Raw genomic sequence first — 19442 nt, 5'->3', positions numbered from 1 at the left:
TATTCCGGGACTCTCCAACAAAATGCTTTTCCTGGATGCACAGGCATTCATAATACTGCTCACTCTCAGTCCAAGCTCTGGCTTATACACGTGGTGTACACGTGTATTTGTACACGACGCCCTTTGTACAGCAGAGGTGAGCATGACAGAGTGCCCGGGAGGCACCTGGACAGCACACAGCAAGACCAAAGGCTGAACTCCCCCCACAGAACCCTGTTAAAAAAAAGGTCTGTCTATTACAAAGTCACGTGTTCCGTTTATTCCGCTTTATAAAGTCAGCGACGCTGGAGGGTGTCTAGAGGAATCTGTCCTTCAGGAATGAGTGCAAAAGGGGAGCACGCAGCTTGGGGACATCCCTTCGCTGAGCAGACGGAGGGGCCAGCCGGAGACCTCCCATCTGCTTCGGACAAACACGCACATACAGGAAAGGATTACTGCCAGCTTGTGTACTCTCACAAGGTGATTTCTGTATTTCGAAAGCGTGAATTGTCCCTGAGAGAAAAAAATGGGAGAAAAGAGAGCATTCAATACACAAAGAAGCAAGAGGTAAACAGGGTAAGGGACTGTTTTCTATGCCAAAAAATAGTCAATAATGAGAATGTCTGGATTATAGAACTGTTTTGGCATTTCAAATGAACTTGAGAAACTTCCCTTTCTATCCTGTCACTTCTAACCATCTTTCCTGCCTGTTTCCCACTGCTATGCTAATCATTTAATTTCCAAGCTTAGAACTCTCCACTGTGCCCTTCCCTACCCACCACACGGGATATAATACAAGGAAACCTAAGATCCTCTACAACTCCTGTTAACTGGCATCCTCTTTCCCTCTCCCCACCTCTCAGAGCAACCCAGATTCCCACATCTGTGCTACGTGCAAACACCACCCCTCAGCCTAAGGCACCATTCCTCCCACACCTGTTTCTTCTACTACATAGAGGGGGCCCTAGACTGGTGTCTTATTAACCTTTGTATCCTCAGCAACAATGACAAGTTGCTGGATTGATGTTAAATGAAAAAAAAAAAAAAATGAAAGGACGGAAGAAATGTCTTCTTGCCTTATAAGTTTAGTCAAAAGTACATCAGGGGCTACCCTTTCAGGAGCAGTGAAACTACCCTCAGTGTTGGGTTCTGGTTTGCTACGACTTCAAACTCACTGACTTAAGTGAAGATATTGTTTTGAGATAAGAATGATATGTCAGTTCAGTTCAGTTGCTCAGTCATGTCCAGCTCTTTACAACCCCATGGACTGCAGCATGCCAGGATTCCCTGTCCATCACCAACTCCCAGAGCTTACTTAAACTCATGTGCATCAACTTGGTGATGCCATCCAACCATCTCATCCTCTGTCGTCCCCTTCTCTTCCTGCCTTCAATCTTTCCCAGCATCAGGGTCTTTTCCAATGAGTCAGTTCTTCGCATCAGGTGGCCAAAGTTTTGGAGGTTCAACTTCAGCATCAGTCCTTCCAGTGAATATTCAGGATTGATTTCCTTCAGGATTGACTGGTTGGATCTCTTTGCAGCCCAAGGGACACTCAAGAGTCTTTTCCAACACCACAGTTCAAAAGCATCAATTCTTCGGCGCTCAGCTTTCTTCACAGTCCAACTCTCACATCCATACATGACTACTGGAAAAACCATAGCCTTGACTAGACGGACCTTTGTTGGCAAAGTAAGGTCTCTCCTTTTTTTTTTTTTTTTTTTTAGGTCTCTCCTTTTTAATATGCTGTCTAGGTTGGTCATAACTTTTCTTCCAAGCAGCAAACATCTTTTAATTTCATGGCTACATCACTATCTGCAGTGATTTTGGAGCCCAAGAAAATAAAGTCTGTCACTGTTTCCATTGTTCCCCATGTCTCTGCCATGACACTGAATGCCATAATCTTCGTTTATTTAATGTTGAATTTTAAACCAGCTTTTACACTCTCCTCTTTCACTTTCATCAAGATGCTCTTTAGTTTTTTGCTTTCTTCCATAAGGGTGGTGTCATCTTATGACATATATGAGGTATATATGAGGTTATTGATATTTCTCCCGGCAATCTTTGACTCCAGCTTGTGCTTCTTCCAGCCCAGCATTTCGCAGGATGTACTCTGCATAGAAATCAAATAAGCAGGGTGACAATACACAGCCTCGACGTACTCCTTTCCCTATTTGGAACCAGTCTGTTGTTCCATGTCCGGTTCTAATTGTTGCTTCTTGACCTGCATACAGGTTTCTCAGGAGGCAGGTAAGGTGGCCTGGTATTCCCATCTCTTGAATAATTTTCCATGGTTTGTTGTGATCACAAGTCAAAGGCTTTAGTGTAGTCAATAAAGCAGAAGTAAATGTTTTTCTGGAATTCTCTCGCTTTTTTGATGATCCAACAGATGTTGTCAATTTGATCTCTGGTTCCTCTGCCTTTCCTATATCCAGCTTGAATGAATGAAGTGTATCAGGATAGTATGTGTAGTCATTCATAAACACTAGCTGCTGAGTTAGCCGAGTGGCTCCTGCTGGGGGCTCATCAATAAAAACAGATAAAGAAGGAAGCATGGTGAGGACATTTAGACCACATATACTGAGTGTAGTGTGAGGAATATCCGAGTTTCCAACTGAACAAAGCTGTCTTTTGCTGATCTTGCTCTCTGAAGATCTTGAGCCTCTCGCTCCTGCAGTGACCAGGCGACTCTTTGGTGGGCAGTGGTGTTAAACCCTGCAGCAGTCTCTGAAGAGAAGGGATATTCGCTCTGCTGTGGTAAAGCTGACTCCTTGAGCAGTCGTGGCAAAATGTTTAGGGGACCTGCAAAGATCAGCCTGCCCATCCACTAGTGCTGGAGTTTTCTAGCAACAGCTGACTTTTATTTTTGAGCTGGCAGCTGGACTTCAGTTCCTGATTGGCAAAGCCCTCTCACCCAGTGCCAATTCATGTAAAGGTACGCCTGGAACTAAATTTGGACTTTATTCCTTTCATCTCCCTATGCCTGGAACAATACTGTGAATGATCTATCACTGGTTTGGAGTATGTTACGTTATTTCTTTACTAGCTAAAAAGAGACATCAAATGCTACTGGCTTACGAAATTACTGTAACTACCACAGTGGACCTGTGTTAAATAAACTACTGGCAAAGAAAATCTGTCTCTGAGCATATACTGTCACCCTCCAAAACAAAATACTAAGGCTCTCAGTGAATCTAAAATTCACTGATATAGACAAAAAGATAAATGGAAGGTGAATTCACAAAGATAGTAAGAATGCTGTTTAGTTTAGAGCTGGACCATCAACTTACGGATCTTTTCTGAAATCACTTTCCTGGCCCTACCCAGTCACACGGAATTTGGCAATTCTCAGGACAGGTACTAGAAGTGGTCAAACTGTAATTCAGACATAGGAATACCTCGGAGCTATTGTGGGTTTGATTCCACATCACAGCAATAAAGCAAGTATCACAAGAAATGGAGTCACACAGATTGTTTGGTTTCTCAGTGCATTTAAAAGTTATGTTGACACTACACTGTAGTCTATTAAGAGGAAATTAGCAATATGTCTAAAAAAAATACGTATCTTAATTCAAACCTTCGAGTGGACAAACTGCATGTGTGCTGGGGTGCCCGCTCTGCCCATTTCACAGCCCTGGCTGCAGGATACACTCCAGAGGTCATGCACTGCGCCACACCCAGCCCCAGCCCCTCCCTGACCAAGGCAGGACGGTGAAGGACACTGGTAGCCCAGCCTGGCCAACAACCTGTGCCTCGGTGCCTCCCTCAGCTTCTCAACCAGGCTGTGAAAGATCTTACAAGATTCAGGAGCTGGGGCAGTCAGTCATATGAGTCGCATGTAAGAAAAGCCATGAGGGAATAAAGACAATAAGCAAAAGCAGAGAAGGCCAGGAGGGGCAAAGGGGATGGAGCAGATGAGCAGAGTGGAGAGGAGAATGGGGTTTTTCGTGATGCTGCCTTCTCTTTGGTGTCCCTGGATGCCTGGGAGACCTAATGGTGCTTACAGTAACTCCTTCCCCGTTATGAAATTTGAGTCTGTAGGGTTTCCTTTTGAAGAGGGACCTGTCCTTGCATCCAAGTCCCACAGCATTCACAAGCACACGGTGTGTATCAGATACTATGGAATACCCGACACAGTCCTCTCCCTCCTTTTCGTCCAGTGGTACCAGCCCACCTGCAGTCCCCAGCCTCACCACTCATCACCTGGGCTCTCAAGGAGCTCCTCTTCCCCTACTTAACTTGTCCTTTAGGACCCAGACTAAGGGGCGCTTTCTCTTGAAAATATTCCCTGATCTCTCTCTAGGCTGAGTTAGGACCCCGTTGCCTAAACATCCCCACATCAATGTTTGCACTTGTCCTATTCTGTCAGTTTTTTTGTCTCCTGATTACAAATAGTTCACTAGTCTTTTTTTCTTCTTTTTTTACTGCTTAGGGCCAAGACCAGAGAAGGCAACGGCACCCCACTCCAGTACTCTTGCCTGGAAACTCCCATGGACAGAGGAGCCTGGTAGGCTATAGTCCATGGGGTCGCGAAGAGTTGGACACGACTGAGTGACTTCACTTTCCCTTTTCACTTTTATGCATTGGAGAATAAAATGGCAAGCCACTCCAGTGTTCTTGCCTGGAGAATCCCAGGGACGGGGGAGCCTGGTGGGCTGCCGTCTATGGGGTCGCACAGAGTTGGACACGACGGAAGTGACTTGGCAGCAGTAGCAGCAGCAGGGCCAAGACAGCTCCTAATTCTCTTCTTTAGGGCATACCCCCAGGGACTCAAACCATTTCTCTCTTCTCAGCCCTCAACTTCCCGCTATACCATCTGGGGACCTTTCCCTTCAACCTTGGTTGAAAAGGGCACAGTTGCTCTAGCCCCTCACATTTTGCTAGCTCCAAGCAAAGCATGTAAGTTCCTTTCTTTTTAGTGCTTTTGCTGCTAACCACTACTGGGAAACAGAAAAATAATAACAACAATAATTATGTCAGAGAAGAAACAATGCTATTGTGACCCCTGGTCCCCAGCTCCCGACTCCCTTCTAAAACAGTAACTAGAAACCCTAACGGACCTTCATCTAATGCTGTTATTTCTTGAGCGTAGAGCTAAGCAATCTCTCTGCTCTCCAGGACAACACTTAAGGCAAGTCATTTGCATCCTATCTTCAGAGGCTACTCTTCCCAGCTGGATGCTGGATTTGAGCAAAGATACTATCCAGGTGGAAATATCATTGCTCCTTAGACTCAGGCAGGCAATGAGCATCTGAGGCTATCCATGCTGAGTGGCGCCTGATCAGCTCACCAAGCTTCTGCCCAGGTATGTCCTCATACTCTGACTGGACAATTCATTGCAGGTAGGAAATTGGGCTAATCCACCTTCACATGTCCAGTATCAGGAAATGCAGGCGGAAAACAAACATGTTTAACACATGGATTTCTAAAATCAAGGTAATACAAGGCAGAATAATAAATGCCAAAGAAGTGGTTCAGATATTAGGTAAGAATGGGCCAAAGCTAACAAAAGGAGAACAAGGGCAAAATAATATCTGGCATCTGGATTTGAAAACCAAGTTCAATCCAGTAGGGGGTGCAGTACTTAGAAAGCATCTTAACTGTTTTACATATGAATAGGATCCATAGCAATGATACCCACTGACTTGATGGTGGAGGGAAGCGGGGGAAGGAGGGGGTGTGTGTGGGGGTTAGGTTAAATAAGGCCACACAGAAAAGGAGACTAGCACTCCTCTGTAATCTGAACCCATCAGATTAGACTAGACAAGTCCAGGTACTGGATTTGTAGGACTCTGGCAAACCAAAACATGTCCACATGTCCTTAGGAGCCACGTGGTGAAGAGTATAGAGACCAAACAAGAAACCTGTAGTCTAAAAACTGCACATTTTTGCATTAAAAAAAAAAACAAAACCCTAAGGGCTGGAGTGCTTTCTTCAATTGCTAATTTCTAAGGAAAGTTTACTTTTTCTCGTGAATAGCTAGAAGACAGATGTTTAAAAAAATCTGGCTCAGTATAATGAATAGTTAATAATTGGAACTAATTGAAAATGACCCAGGTTAGGGACTTCCCAGATGGTCCAGTGGTTAAGATCTCACACTTTCAATGTAGGGGGCTTGAGTTCAAACTCTGGTCAGGGAACTAAGACCCCACGAGCCACAAGGCACAGCCAAAAAAAAAAAAAAAGAATCCGGGTTAATTTTTGTCAAGATGTGCTTGAACCAACATTAAACAACCTGGGTATGAATCTCACCATATGTGGCCCTTCCTGTTGTGGGCAACTTATTTCATCTCAGAGAGTCTCATTTTCCTTATTTGTAAAACAAAGTAACAAGATCCCCCTTACAGGGTTGTTTGAATCAGTTAATATGTGAAAAGCAGCAAAGTGCCTATGGAAGCCATTCCTGCCATTCTCAAATTAGCTTGCTGCAGACCAAGAAATAAGAAATGATTTGGGTAGGACTGGGGCAGATGACCCATGAAGTATCTTAAGATGAAATTTTGATTTCTTTGGTTTGGTGGAGAAAGGAGTATAGGGTTGGCAGAAAGCTCCACTGAGGCAGGACTTTGATCTGGAGCTAAGAGTTGCAGGGCTTAGGATGGGGTTTTTGTTGTTCAGTCACTAAGTTGTGTCCAACTCTTGCAACCCCCTGGACTATAGCCTGCTAGGCTCCTCTGTCCATGGGATTTACCAGGCAAGAATACTGGAGTGGGTGGCCAGTTCCTTCTCCAGGGGATCTCCCTGACCCAGGGATCAAACCTGCGTCTCCTGCACTGGCAGGTGGATTCTTTACCAGTGAGCCACCAAAAAAGTCCCTCATGGTGGGGGGTGGGGCGGTGGTAGTGAGTATAGGGATGAGCTCAGCTACACAGTGGGCCACAGAAGCAAACTCCCAAAGACCTTTTTCAAGCAGTAGAGCCCTCTCAGCAATCCGGAAACATTCCTGAAGAGCTGCCAAGAGTGCTGGAATCCAGGATCTCTGAATTTGCACACCAGCACTCACTGACCTGGAAAAACGCCAAGTTCTCCTCAGCACCAGTGGGTCACAAACTAAACTAAAAGTAATTCCATTTTACATGTATATCTCACTATTTAACAATTTACAAAGTACCTTTAAGCATTGGTGAATGTGATTTCATCCTTACCACACCCAGTGCAGCAGCAACACACTAATGACTAATTCGGTTTGGGTTAACCTTAGAGACTGGGTAAATTTTCTGCTGTCAAATAACTGGTAACTGGTGGGTCTGAGACTGGAAGTCTAGGTCTTCGGAAAAGAAGATAGATTTACTGCTAGACTACTAGAAGAGAGCCAAGAACAAAAATCAACCTCCAGATAGAATCGCTGGAGGGAAATGTGCAAAAATACTATGCTTTGCACCTGCAAACTGATGCTGGAACTAGGACTCAAACAATAGATAAGATTCACCCGTTGGGCAAGAAACTGAGATCTGGGAGAGAATGTTGGAAGAGGGGGAAAGGAGGGGAAGGATACTCAGAAGATGAGGAAATTTTCCTAACAGCGCAGCCGCTGGGCTAAACGCGGCAGCCACATTACCTCACTGCATCCTCGCAACTCTCGGACTTGGGCTCTGTTACGGTCCCTACTTTGCAAATGAGAAAAGAGACTCAGAGGAGAGGTGACCTGCCTAAGCCAGAGGGGTGTGTGAAAAAAAACTGGATTCAGTGGCAGGGCGGCCAGGCTGCGGAAAACACCCAAATCGCCGAGGTCTCCGCCACTCCACGCGGCGGGTAACCCGCACCCGGGCGGGGCGTCCGAAAACCTTCTTCCGGGCCGCACGGCCACCTCCTGACCCCCGGACACCGCACTTCGCCCTGGGTCCGTGCGACCCTGGAGTCCCCGAGACCCCCGCAACCCTCGTCCCTAAGCCCCTCATCCCCGCTGGCCGCCCAGCCCGCTGCCCGAGTCAGAGAGCGTGGCCTGTGCCTCAGTTTGCGCCGCCCGCACTGCGGGAGGGGGTGGGCGCAGAGAACAGATTGGGGGAAGGGGCCCGGCGGGCGGCCACGCACCACTCACACGTCCAACTTATTCACCCTCTCTGCTAACATCGTCACCGCCTCACGGAGTGGCTTCGCTCCACCAGGTCCCTCCGCCTTGGGTCCGACCACTTCCGGTTTCTCAGAGCACAGCGGAACGTTGGCGCGTTGGGCGGGTAGGGGGCGGATATCCCGGGACGCCTTCTTCCTGCGCGAAGGCGCTCAGGTTTGGCGGCTTCGCGGCGTGAGAACGGGTCTCTGTTCCTGCCCCGGTCCTTGTTCCTGCCTGCCTCCCGCCCGGCTTAGCCAAGTGCTTCCTGTCCGTTTCCCGAGGCTAGCTCCGAGAAGGGCCGCTCCGAGTCGTTGAGGGAGCAGGATCTTGTTAGAAATCCCGACTCCACCCACGGTGGGCCTGCGCAATCCTGGACTTTCTCCTAACCTCTCTGACGCTGTTTCCTTGGTACTGACCATCCTATGCTGTAGAACCCGTATCTTCACGTTGCCTTGGGGATTGATCGAGATAATCGGTGTCAGGCTCTAGACAAAGTAGCCTTCAAGAAATGGTAGCGATTGTTTATCTTTGCTTACTTCTGCCAGGAGCTGCAGAGCTCCTCTCCACCTTCGGAGGCAGTCAGAGAAGGTGAGGCACTCACCCCAGTTGGCTGAACTTGTAGACTGTTACAGGAATCAGCGGTGGTCCCTCCATCATCGTATTACCTGCTGCTCCAAATGCACAGCAGTGCGTGCAGCGCGCACACACGCTCTGGAGTAAATGCAATGAACCTGCTGATGAGTGATCCCGAAAGCCAGCAACCCTGGCTATTTCCGGGGTCTCTTCCCCCCACAACAATGTCCCGTTGTCAGGTGTTTGTGTGACACTGTAACATAATTTAAATCTTCACTGGCACCTTTGATCCTGTGATGAAGGTAGATAGGAACCGATATCTGTGCCCATAACAGATGAAGACACAGGTTCAGGAAGCACAAATGTGCTTGTGTCTTGTCGCCAAAGTGCCTTGTTACCAGAAGAACTCAGGGCTCAGGCTCCAGCCATACTCTCAAAGCATGGCCTTACCGAAACCTCCCCCACCCCTCTGCCCCAAAGACCAGCTAGCCACCTTGTTTCCTAACTGGGACCAGAGAGGCTGGTCAGGGTCTCCCCTCAGCTTCCCTACTTCGCGCCCTTCCTCTTCTTTGTCTTAACCATCCCTTGAAACCAGTGCAAATTCCCTGGCCTTTGAGAAGAGAAGGAAGAGGTGTCATTTTCCAAGCCATAGAACTTTCTTAGAATGTCTAAGATTGGGTCAGAGTTGGGACTTCTGAACTCCAAACCTTATTTATCCATCATTGTTCTGGCAAGCCCCTCTTACTCTAGGCCCCAATTTGCCCAAGCTATACATAGGGAAATAGTGACTCTTGCTTATCCGTGATGTTATGAGGAGCTCTTGACAATGAAAAAAAGAGAGTAAAACTCATAGAATGGTGCCTACAGCCCCCAGAAAGCAGGCAGATGCCAGTTGGAGTGGACTGCCGCCCGTCTTTCGAGAGCATTGGCTGCCACTCTTCACTTCTCTCTTGACTCCCCTCCTTCAAGAGGCTGCAGGGAACTTGTAAAAGGGAAGGGAGGCCCAGGCCTGGAGGGCTAGGGCCTTGTCTAGCTGGGGACAGAAGAAACAGAGTCCTTAGGGCTTCAGAAGTGATGGGGGTTGACAACACTTTGCTGAAGTCAGGAGAGTGCCAGGACGAGCAAGCCAGTGCCTCGTGCATGCTGATTCCACTAGCGCTCTCTGCCCACATGCCACCCCCGACCACTCCCGGGTTCCAGCTCTGTCTCTTTACTTCCCCAGCTTTCCTCACATAGCCCCCGAGGGTGTTTCCCAAAGCATGTACTCTTGACCTCAGCATCAGAATACAGCTGATAAGACTCCACGTGGCTAGCAGCGATCCTTCAGCTCAGTCAGAGGAGGGCAGATAGGAGCAGAGAGTCCCCAGGAAATGGCAGGGTGGACACTCGGTTGTAGTGGGCCATGAGGAAGATGGTATCGCTCACTCCCCGTTTTCTGCAGGCAGCAGGCTGGGGTGGGCACAGGGACTGGGGGCGGGCAGCCCATGGGACCCAGCTGCAGGGCAGCCAGCCTGTACCCACAGGAGCACCACTCTGCAGAGATGGATGCTCGATGCCCCTCTTGCCAAAACCGGAGTCATTATCAATGAGGAAGATCAGCTTTCCTGGGCCTTTAAATTACATGCATTTTATGGTTTACTGTTACTGTTGGCTTCCCTGGTGGGTCAGATGGTAAAGAATCCACCTGGGTTCGGTCCCTGGGTTGGGAAGATCCCCTGGAGGAGAGCAGGACAACCCACACCAGGATTCTTGCCTGGAGAATCCCCATGGACAGAGGAGCCTGCTGGACTACAGTCCATGGGGTCGCAAACAGTGGGACACGAATGAGTGATATAAATATTGACATATGGTTTACAGGCGTTTCCACCTTGAGTGACACGGGAGGGGGCGTGGTCTTGGTCTGGCCCCGCCCCCACAGCCAGGTCCAGGAGGGGCCTTGGATAGAATTACCTGTGAAGGCCTCGGGGTCGATGAAAATTCACTCGATGGTCTGACCGTCTTCCTGGCTCAGCTGCAAATTGATCTGCTTGGTGCTGTAGGTCTGGGACATGGGAGATGGGTAGGGAAAGTGGATAAACTGGAGTGTGTGTAGACTCACCCAGGAGGTCACATAGACCATCGCCTGAGGGCAACTGTGGGCAGTTTTGCCTCAAAAAGCGCAGTCAAGAATTTCTGAGTTCTCCACAAAACCTTGGCATGATATGGGGCCGTGGGGGTGGGGGGGGCGTGGCAGGGAGTCAACTCTTGGAGTCTGCAAGTTTTGAGTTGAAGGACCAGAAGGCTGCAGCTCCGGTGCGCCCCCTGGTGGCGAGAGCCCAGGTCCCTCTCTCCCACAGCCTGCAGGGCAGGAGGGGTAGATGGTGAGAACAGGAAATACAGCCTGTACCTCTCAGATCTGTTTCCCTTATTAAAATAAAAGAAAAAACCCTGCTCCTCTAAAATACGGGGAAGCCCTCCCACAGACCGCCTTCCCCCCACTGATGGAGGAGGACACTGGAACAACCTCAGCTTCTTCCTGGGTCTGAGGGTGCTTTGGTCTAACCTGTGTGTGCACACGTGTGTGCACCGGTGTCGTGGGCGGGTGTGTTTCTTCTGGCCCACCCACCGCAGTCCCAGATGGTCCTAGCACCTAGGCCAGAGCCTGACTCTCTGTATTTGCTAAACAGATGAAGACAAGAGGGTTGGCGCCTCTTCTGGGCCCAGGGACCGGCACATCAGCTTCAATCTGTCCGAAGCCGTCCAGGATCTCTAGGTTCCCCGGCCCCTGTGGGCTCTTCCCCATCAGCTGCCTTTCACTGTAGCGAGGTGGGGCCTGGTCTGCCACCCCCTTTTGCTTGGGCCCACGTTCACTCTGAGTGCGGGTCTCCCTTGGAGTGCGGGTCAGCGGAGCAAGGCAGGGTTGGGGGTCGGTAGGAACCAGCACTTTCCACGGTTATCTCTGAACCAGCAGGTGGCAGAGCTAGGGTCTCCCCCTCACCTCCTGCTCCCCTGTCTTTCCTTTTTTCCTCCTGGTCTTTCTGGGGCTGGGGGCAGGTTCTCTGTCCAGGGTGTGGGATGAGGAGGGGCTGTTACTGACGTCTGTGGCCCCTGCTTCCCCGGCTCTCCTCCAGGCCCCAGGCTCCTGCCTGCGAGGTGGGCCGGCCTTGTCTGCTGACCCTCCTGCCCGGGGTGCCCTCTGAGGCCACAGTGGCTCCACCTAACCCCTCCCACAGGTAGGAGCAAAGTCTCAGCCCCAGCCTCCCACCTCCAGAAGGGGAGGGAGACAACTTTGGACCTTTCAGTCGACCTCGGGAAAGCCCCAGCAGGCTCGGGGTCGGAGGCCCCTGTGGGCTCTGGTGAGCTGGGCCAGCCCCACAGCCTCCCTGCTGGCACTGGGCCCTCTCTTGTATTCGGAGGAGGACGAGAGGGGGACCGTGGGCCTCTGGAAATGGTGAGGAGAGACCCAGGCACTTGCCACCCTGGGCTAGAACCTTCCATGCCTCCCCTGTCAGGCCCCTCCAGGCCATGGATGTGCTTGCCCCTCCCCTCACCCCAAACCACCCTGACCTTCTGGCCCCGCCAGGGGGTGGACAAAAAGGCAGCTGGGGGGGTGGGGGATGACTAACCCAGAACTGACCAGGCCACCTTTGAGGGCAGTGTCCCAGGACATGAGGGTGGGACCCACAACTACGCTGGTTCTGCTGGCCAAACATGGCCGGCTGGACACAGAAGTGGGCAAAAGCCAGCTGCTGACATATTGAAATCTCAGGAGAGGTGGAAGCCAGGCTCTTTGGATGACAGGCTGCTCTGGCCGTGATTCAGAACTCAGGCCTTGGGATTCTGCCTGTACCTCTGGGTGATTTGGGGTGAGTCACTTTCTATTGAGGGTTGGATTGTGTTCCCCAGAAGTGTTGATGTCCTAACTCCCAGGGCCTCAGAATGTGACCTGGTTTGGAAATAGAGCTTTTGCAGATGTAAACAGTTAGTTCAGTTCAGTTCAGTTGCTCAGTTGTGTCCAACTCTTTGCAACCCCATGGACTGCAGCACGCCAGTCTTCCCTGTCCATCACCAGCTCCCAGAGCTTACTCAAACTCGTGTCCAATGAGTCGGTGACACCATCCAACCATCTCATTCTCTGTTGTCCCCTTCTCCTCCCGCCTTCAATCTTTCCCAGCATCAGGGTCTTTTCCAATGAGTCAGCTGTTCATATCAGCTGGCCAAAGCACTGGAGTTTCAGCTTCAACATCAGCCCTTCCAATGCATAGTCAGGACTGATTTCCTTTAGGATGGAGTGGTTGGATCTCCTTGCAGTCCAAGGGACTCTCAAGAGTCTTCTCCAACACCACAGTTCAAAAGCATCAATGCTTCAGTGCTCAGCCTTCTTTATGGTTCAACTCTCACATCCATACATGACTACTGGAAAAACCATAGCTTTGACTAGACAGACCTTTGTTGACAAAGTAAGTCTCTGCTTTTTAATATGCTATCTAGGTTGGTCATAACTTTCCTTCCAAGGAACAAGCATCTTTTAATTTCATGGTTTCAGTCACCATCTGTAGTGATTTTGGAGCCCCAAAACACAAAGTCTGTCACTGTTTCCTCATCTATTTGCCATGAAGTGATGGGGCCAGATGCCATGATCTTAGTTTTCTGAATGTTGAGTTTTAAGCCAACTTTTTCACTCTCTCCTCTTTCACTTTCATCAAGAGGCTCTTTAGTTCTTTGCTTTCTGCCATAAGGGTGGTGTCATCTGCATATCTGAGGTTATTGATATTTCTCCCGCCAATCTTGATTCCAGCCCAGTGTTTCTCATGATGTACTCTGCTTATAAGTTAGTTGAAGATGACAAGTAGGCAATAGGAGACGAAAGTCTGGAGCTTGAGACAGAAGTCAGCAGTGGTGATGTAGGTTTGTAAACTCCCTGGAAATAAGTGATATTTTAAACGGTGAGAATGGATGGAATCCCACAGGGAGAGAGTGCAGAGGGGAGACGAGAGTGTGGCAGCCTCTGGGAATGAGCCCTCATTAGACAAGTTTGAATGAGAAACAAGAGCCTGGGGAGGGTATGTCTCCCAGGACTGGGAGTCCACACTGGGGGTCCAGTGGAGCAGACAGTGGAGCTGGTGACAACCATACAAATTGGTGGAATATGTAAGAATTCTCCAAGATCCTTGGGAAAGGGAACTCTGTAAGAGACCAGATTTCCAGAAATCCTGCAGACAGGGTTCAGTTTATCGTTGCTTGTGTGTTGAAAGGACATTGACCTGTCAGCGGGAGAAATAAGAGGACCTCTGGGTCATTCCTCTTTTCATGGGCTTTTCCATCCCACCTACCATGAGTCTCCCAAGGGCAGGTGCTCTGCGTCCTTCGCCTCTGTACCCTGTGCCCCCTCAGAACAGCTGTAGTGTGAATGAGGGAATAGAATGAACGTCTAACAGGCCTTGTACAAACTATCCAAAAAGGAGACAGTCTAAATAACGAGACCTGAAGGCCAGCAGGAAAGGGGCACTGAGCAGCTGGGACCAGATGGCTCCTTACAGCCCAGCCTGCGAGCCCTCTTCGGGCAGGAAGCAGAGGCATGCTTTGCTGCTCCTCCCGAGCAAAACAGCATTTTTGCATCCCTCTCTAGAATGGTGGAGAGACCCATTCATCCCCGAGGAGCATCCTGCAGTCTCACAACACAGACAGGGAACATACGGAGCGGGATTGCTCAGAAGTCCCCAGGGAAGGAAGATGCTGGCTTCTCCTCCCTCTGAACTCCACCTTGGATCCTGGTGGAGGGGTTGGAGGGGTGCAGAAAGCATCCACACCAGTACTGGGAAGGGCCCTGCAGCAGATGGGGTGGGCGGTGGGAAAGAGTGGGAGGGGGTCAACCAGAGCAGGGGGATGGAGCTTCCACCCCCTCCAAAGCCGGCCTTTGGGTTAGTTCAGCCTGGAGTTCCCTTGGGATGGGGCAGCCTCATTAGTCATGAGAGCATAGACACAGAGAGAGCTGTTTAGGAGAAAGGTTTTGAAAAGTTGAAGTAGAGGTGAGAGAGAACCTTCTGAAAGGTCTCTGATGGCTCCCCTTCCTGACTTCAGGCCTTCCTCAGACCCAGCTGGTTTAGGGTTCCATGAGATAGCCCCACCTGCTCCCCCAAATTGTGCCTGGGGCCGTCTGAGTTGATTTCTGTTCCTGAACACAAAGAGAACCTCCACGAAGACAACGGAGTAGCCCAGGCCACTCTTAGCCTGGCTTCCTTCCCTCTCCCAGGAGGGCTGGTGCCACAGCAAGACCACAGGGAGCTCTCCTCTGAAAGTTCTGTCCAGCTGCCCCTGGCCAGATTCCCATTTGTTCTGTGTATCAGTGAAGATATCTCCTCATCTTGAGACCCTTGTTTAGACCCCCTGTCTGTCCTTGTGATGTTTGGAATAACAGGAAACAAGGCCATCCTTCGCTCAAGCCCGTCTGGGAATCACACGTGGAAACACCAAAGCCACAAAGGCAATAAGAAGAACAAAGGAACTCACAGCCAAGCCCCAACTGTCCCCTGGAAACCCACATGGGGAAGTAATAGGGCAGTCTCACCTTTTGAAGAGGAAGAAACCAAACCACCCTGGGGACTTGGAGGGCCCACTGGTCTTCCTCTGGAGAATGTTGGCGGGGGTGGGAAAGCACAGACCATGGGTCACTCGGACGAGAAGAGGGCATAGTGTCTGGGACATAGTACGTTCTCAACAGATGTTAGTAGCCTTTATTATTTGAAGGGATTCTGAGTAGTCAAAAAAAGGGGGGGGATTCTGGGAAATAAAATACTTCTGGGTTTATATTATTTGAGGAAGGTGTAAAAAATGGTAGTCATCTGTTTAATGTTGGAACAAGAATCAGAGTGAACTCAAACAAGTCAAAGGCATTGGATTTGGTGGTGGTGGAGCTGTGGGTCAAGTCTTTCTTCTTTCTGGTTAGAATTCTAATGATGTTCCCTGAATCTGGTTGTGTAACATAATCATCAAAAGTTTGTTTATTAAAGATTATATTTGCTGATTGTTTGAGTTTGTCAGAAGTCCATCTTCCAGAAGGACAGAAAAGGAAGTGGTGGAGACAGGATGGAGGGAAAGTGTTGGGGAGAGGGTCTGCTGAGCGTGGGAGCAGGAGAGATGGGTGAGTGGAGAGAGAGAGAAGAAAGTGCCTCCGGAAAATGGCCCCCTGATGAGAACAACAGCGTCTATTTTATTTTGTTCTGTTCTATTCTATCCTATCCCAGTCTATGTCAGGTCACATTAATTCATTTCATTTGTTTACTTGCAAAGCTGGTTTGTCCGTTCTCTTTTCTTCCTAGAGCACTTCTTGGGCAGCTCTGGCCAGACCAGAAGATGAGAACTGGTCTGACTTCAGCCTCCTTCCATAAACTCCTCACATCCCAGCCCAGGGAAGGGGTAGTGAGATCCCCATCCTGAATGTGTGAGAGGTGCAGAGGATGGTGGGAGGGGTCTTCTGGATTCCAAGAGCTTCACTTCACTTCCCATGCAGAGTGAAAGCTGCTTCTCGTCACTAACACTCCATGCCCACTCGGCTCGACCGTAACCCTGGATATGTTCCTGGCTCTGCCACCTGCCCTCTGCATGGCCCTGGAAAAACCCCCTTCTCTCTGGGTCTCGGTTTTGCCATCTGAAAAGGGAGATATTGGACTGAATAAACTCAGAGGGCCTCTCCAGCTCCGTCGGTTTGTAAGTCTCAGAGATTCCCAAATGACTAGGATAAGAGACTGGGGCCAGGAATCCCAGATCCAACCACCACCTGGGGAATTAGGGTTAAACAAGTTATCTGGTTACTGCAACAGAGGAAAACTGAAGCAGTCCCGTTACAATAGCTCCTTTTCACCTGACTGCAAGTGTTACCCATCTCACTTTATTTCGGCTGCGCTGGGTCTTCGTTACAGGCTTCTCTAGTTGTGGCGGGCAGGCTTCGTTGTCCCACGGCGGGTGGCATCTTTAGTTCCCCGATCAGGGATCAAACCCCCTCCTCTGAATTGGAAAGCGGATTCTTAACCTTGGACCTCCAGGGAAGTCCCCCTCTCATTTTCTAAATAGGGAAAAGCCGGGTGGGCAATCCACAAAAGGATACAGTCTATAATTCTGAGTTCTCAGTGTCAGGTGTGTGCCTGTTAAGTCGCTTCAGTTGTGTCCTACTGAGACACCGTGGAGTGTGGCCCGCCAGGCTCCTCCATCCATGGACTTCTCCAGGCAGGAATACTGAGGTGGGTTGCCATTTCCTCCTCCAGGGGACCTTCCTGACCCAGGGATCAAACGGGGTTCTCTGAGTTCTTCACCACTAGTCCCACCTGGGCAGCCCATATGTCCTAATGAGTGACACGGTTGGACGTGGACCCAGGGGTCATGTGTTATAGTGAGCTGTTTCGTCTCTGTCACTCACTAGACCAAGAGCCCTCCAGGGGTAGAGACTGTGTTACATTTGGATGCAAAACAGTAAAAAATGTTAGTGGGTTGAGGGGCCTCCTTTCCATGCCTGACTTTTGAATCAGTTGAGAAGTATGCCAAATAATACACTCTTGTCTTTCCTCCTGTAGAGCTGGTGTTGGAGACTATGTCTTAGACGTGCAGAGCAAACACTAGTTTCATTCATCTGGTTGGAAATGGCAACCCACTCCAGTATTCTTGCCTGGAAAATCCCATGGATGGAGGAGCCCGGCAGGTGACAGTCCATGGAGTCGCAAAGAGTCGGATATGACTGAGCGACTTCACTTTCTTTACAGACAGTGAAAGGAATATGCACCTATCCGCACTGAGGCCTGTTCTTACAGAACTCGGTGCATGAAGTAGATGTGAATGTGTGCCCTCAAAGGGAAGGGAACGAGGAAGGCACAGGGCTCCACACTGGTGTTCTCTCCCAAACTCACCAATAATTTAAGTCCTACTTTCTCCCTGCAGGAGGTGTGAGGGGTAAAGACCCAAGAGTCTTTACTGATGGGTTTCTTTACATGGAAGAAGGAGTGGGTAAGGAGCATTCTCCCGAAGCACACAGCTGTAGACAGGTGTCATGAACTCAGTATGTCTGACATAGTGCAGTGGATACTTATGTTTTTGGCTGTCCAGTACCCAAGCCTCTTTATGTTTCTTTATTCATGGTGACACTGGGTCTTCGTTGCTGCACGCGGGCCTTCTCTAGTTGCAGTGATTGGGGGCTTCTCTTCATTGTGGTACACAGGCTCCTCATTGCAGTGGCTTGGGGGAGCATGGGCTCTAGAGCACAGGCTCAGTAGTTGGGGTGCATGGGCTTAGTTGCCCTGTGTCATGTGGAATAGTCCCGGACCAGGGATTGAACCCGTGTCCCTGCACTGGAAGGTGAATTCTTAACCACTGGACCACCAGGGAAGTCCCTCTATGCTTCTTCTTAGGGGAAAGAGTTCACTCATCCACAGGGAGGTAGGGTCTGCTTCTCACTAGCAAGACAAAAAATACCAGTGGCTTGCATCTCAACCTCCCTTGAACTGTAGTGTAGACTCATGGACTAGAATTACCAATCAGCTAAATCCGATTTTAAATCATAAGGTGAAAGTGAAGGTCACTCAGTCGTGTCGAACTCTTTGCGACCCCACGGACTATACAGTCCATGAAATATTCCAGGCCAGAATACTGGAGTGGGTGGCCTTTCCCTTCTCCAGGGGATCTTCCCAACCCAGGGATCAAACCCAGGTCTCCCACATTGCAGGTGGATTCTTTACCAGCTGAGCCACCAGGGAATCATAAGGTAGTGACATTAAAAAGGATGGAGCAAAATGCCTTTTTGGTAATGGGAGTGGCCCTGAGTCCGGTTTTCAAGCTCCCTTCTAAAGAGTCCATGAACTACACCAAATCCTTTCCTTAAGTGTCTTTTCCGCTTTAATCAATTAAAGTCAGTTTCTATTGCATATAATTAAAGCCTGACTTGGTGTAGAGGGGTATAAAAGGAGTGGGTGTAGACAACAGACCCTCAGGAAAGGAGGAATCTAAGAACTGATTATTTGGGCCTGTTGGGATTAAGGGCAGTGAAAATCCAGCTTTAAAAAATTAATCAGTTAATTGATTTTTGGCAGTGCTGGGTCTTCATTGCTGTGCGTGGGCTCCCTCTGGCTGCAGTGCACAGGTGCTTGAGTGTGGGGCCTTCAGTACTTGCAGCTCATGAGCTTAGTTACCCTGCTGCAATGTGAAATTTTCCTAGACCAGAGATCGAACCCGTGTCCTCTGCACTGGCAGGCAGATTCTCAACCAGTGGACCACCAGGTAAGTCTGAAAATGCAGCTTTAAGCAATGGAACTCTGACAAATCAGACATAACGCTGGTGAAACAGTCAGCTAAATGAAAACTTCCTGTCACATAAAATGAAGTGCCTATTGAAAGCAAGGCTCTAAGAGGCTGATGGCCATTCTATAGAGCAGCATGAGGCGCAGAGAGACTTCAAGCTCATTTACTAATTACTAAGCTCAAGTGTTCACCTGAAAGCTAAGGACTTTTAATGACCGTGATTGAAAAATCTCACATCTCTTGCAGAGGCAGAACTAGGGGACGAGGTGTCTTCCTGGGCCCTAGCACCCCAAGTCAAACAGTGGGAAGCCAGAACTATAGCAGGTCTGTTGGAGTCGGAATCACAGAAGAGTTGCCGCTGCTGGTGGTGGTGATATCAAAGCAAAGAAGGAGGGGGAAAATTATCCCAGCTTCTCCCTTTCTCCTGCCCTCCAACCTCTTACTCACACAGAAGTCAGAAACTGTAACTTACTTTTAACAGTTTACCTGTGACATGGAACAGAGGAGGGGAAGGAGAGGAAAGGATCTGAGGAACACAGTCAGACATGATGCAATGGGAAGCCATCTTTTCCTGCAGTCTGGA

At 49.4% G+C, this 19442-nt stretch overlaps 1 long non-coding RNA gene across 1 annotated transcript; it reads right to left on the bottom strand.

The window, feature by feature from the left end:
* Nucleotides 1-236: 236 nt before the first annotated feature.
* On the bottom strand, nt 237-8185 carry LOC112585732. Its single transcript, XR_003110278.2, has 2 exons — nt 8015-8185; nt 237-492 (listed from the first exon to the last, which is right to left on the bottom strand). It is a non-coding gene; the product is annotated as an uncharacterized LOC112585732 (long non-coding RNA).
* Between the last annotated feature and the right edge of the window lie 11257 nt (nt 8186-19442).

This window comes from Bubalus bubalis, chromosome 6 (assembly GCF_019923935.1).
Source record: "Bubalus bubalis isolate 160015118507 breed Murrah chromosome 6, NDDB_SH_1, whole genome shotgun sequence".
NCBI lineage: Eukaryota > Metazoa > Chordata > Mammalia > Artiodactyla > Bovidae > Bubalus > Bubalus bubalis.
Note: the sequence above shows the minus strand (reverse complement) of the source record. Positions and strands in the feature narration are given on the sequence as shown.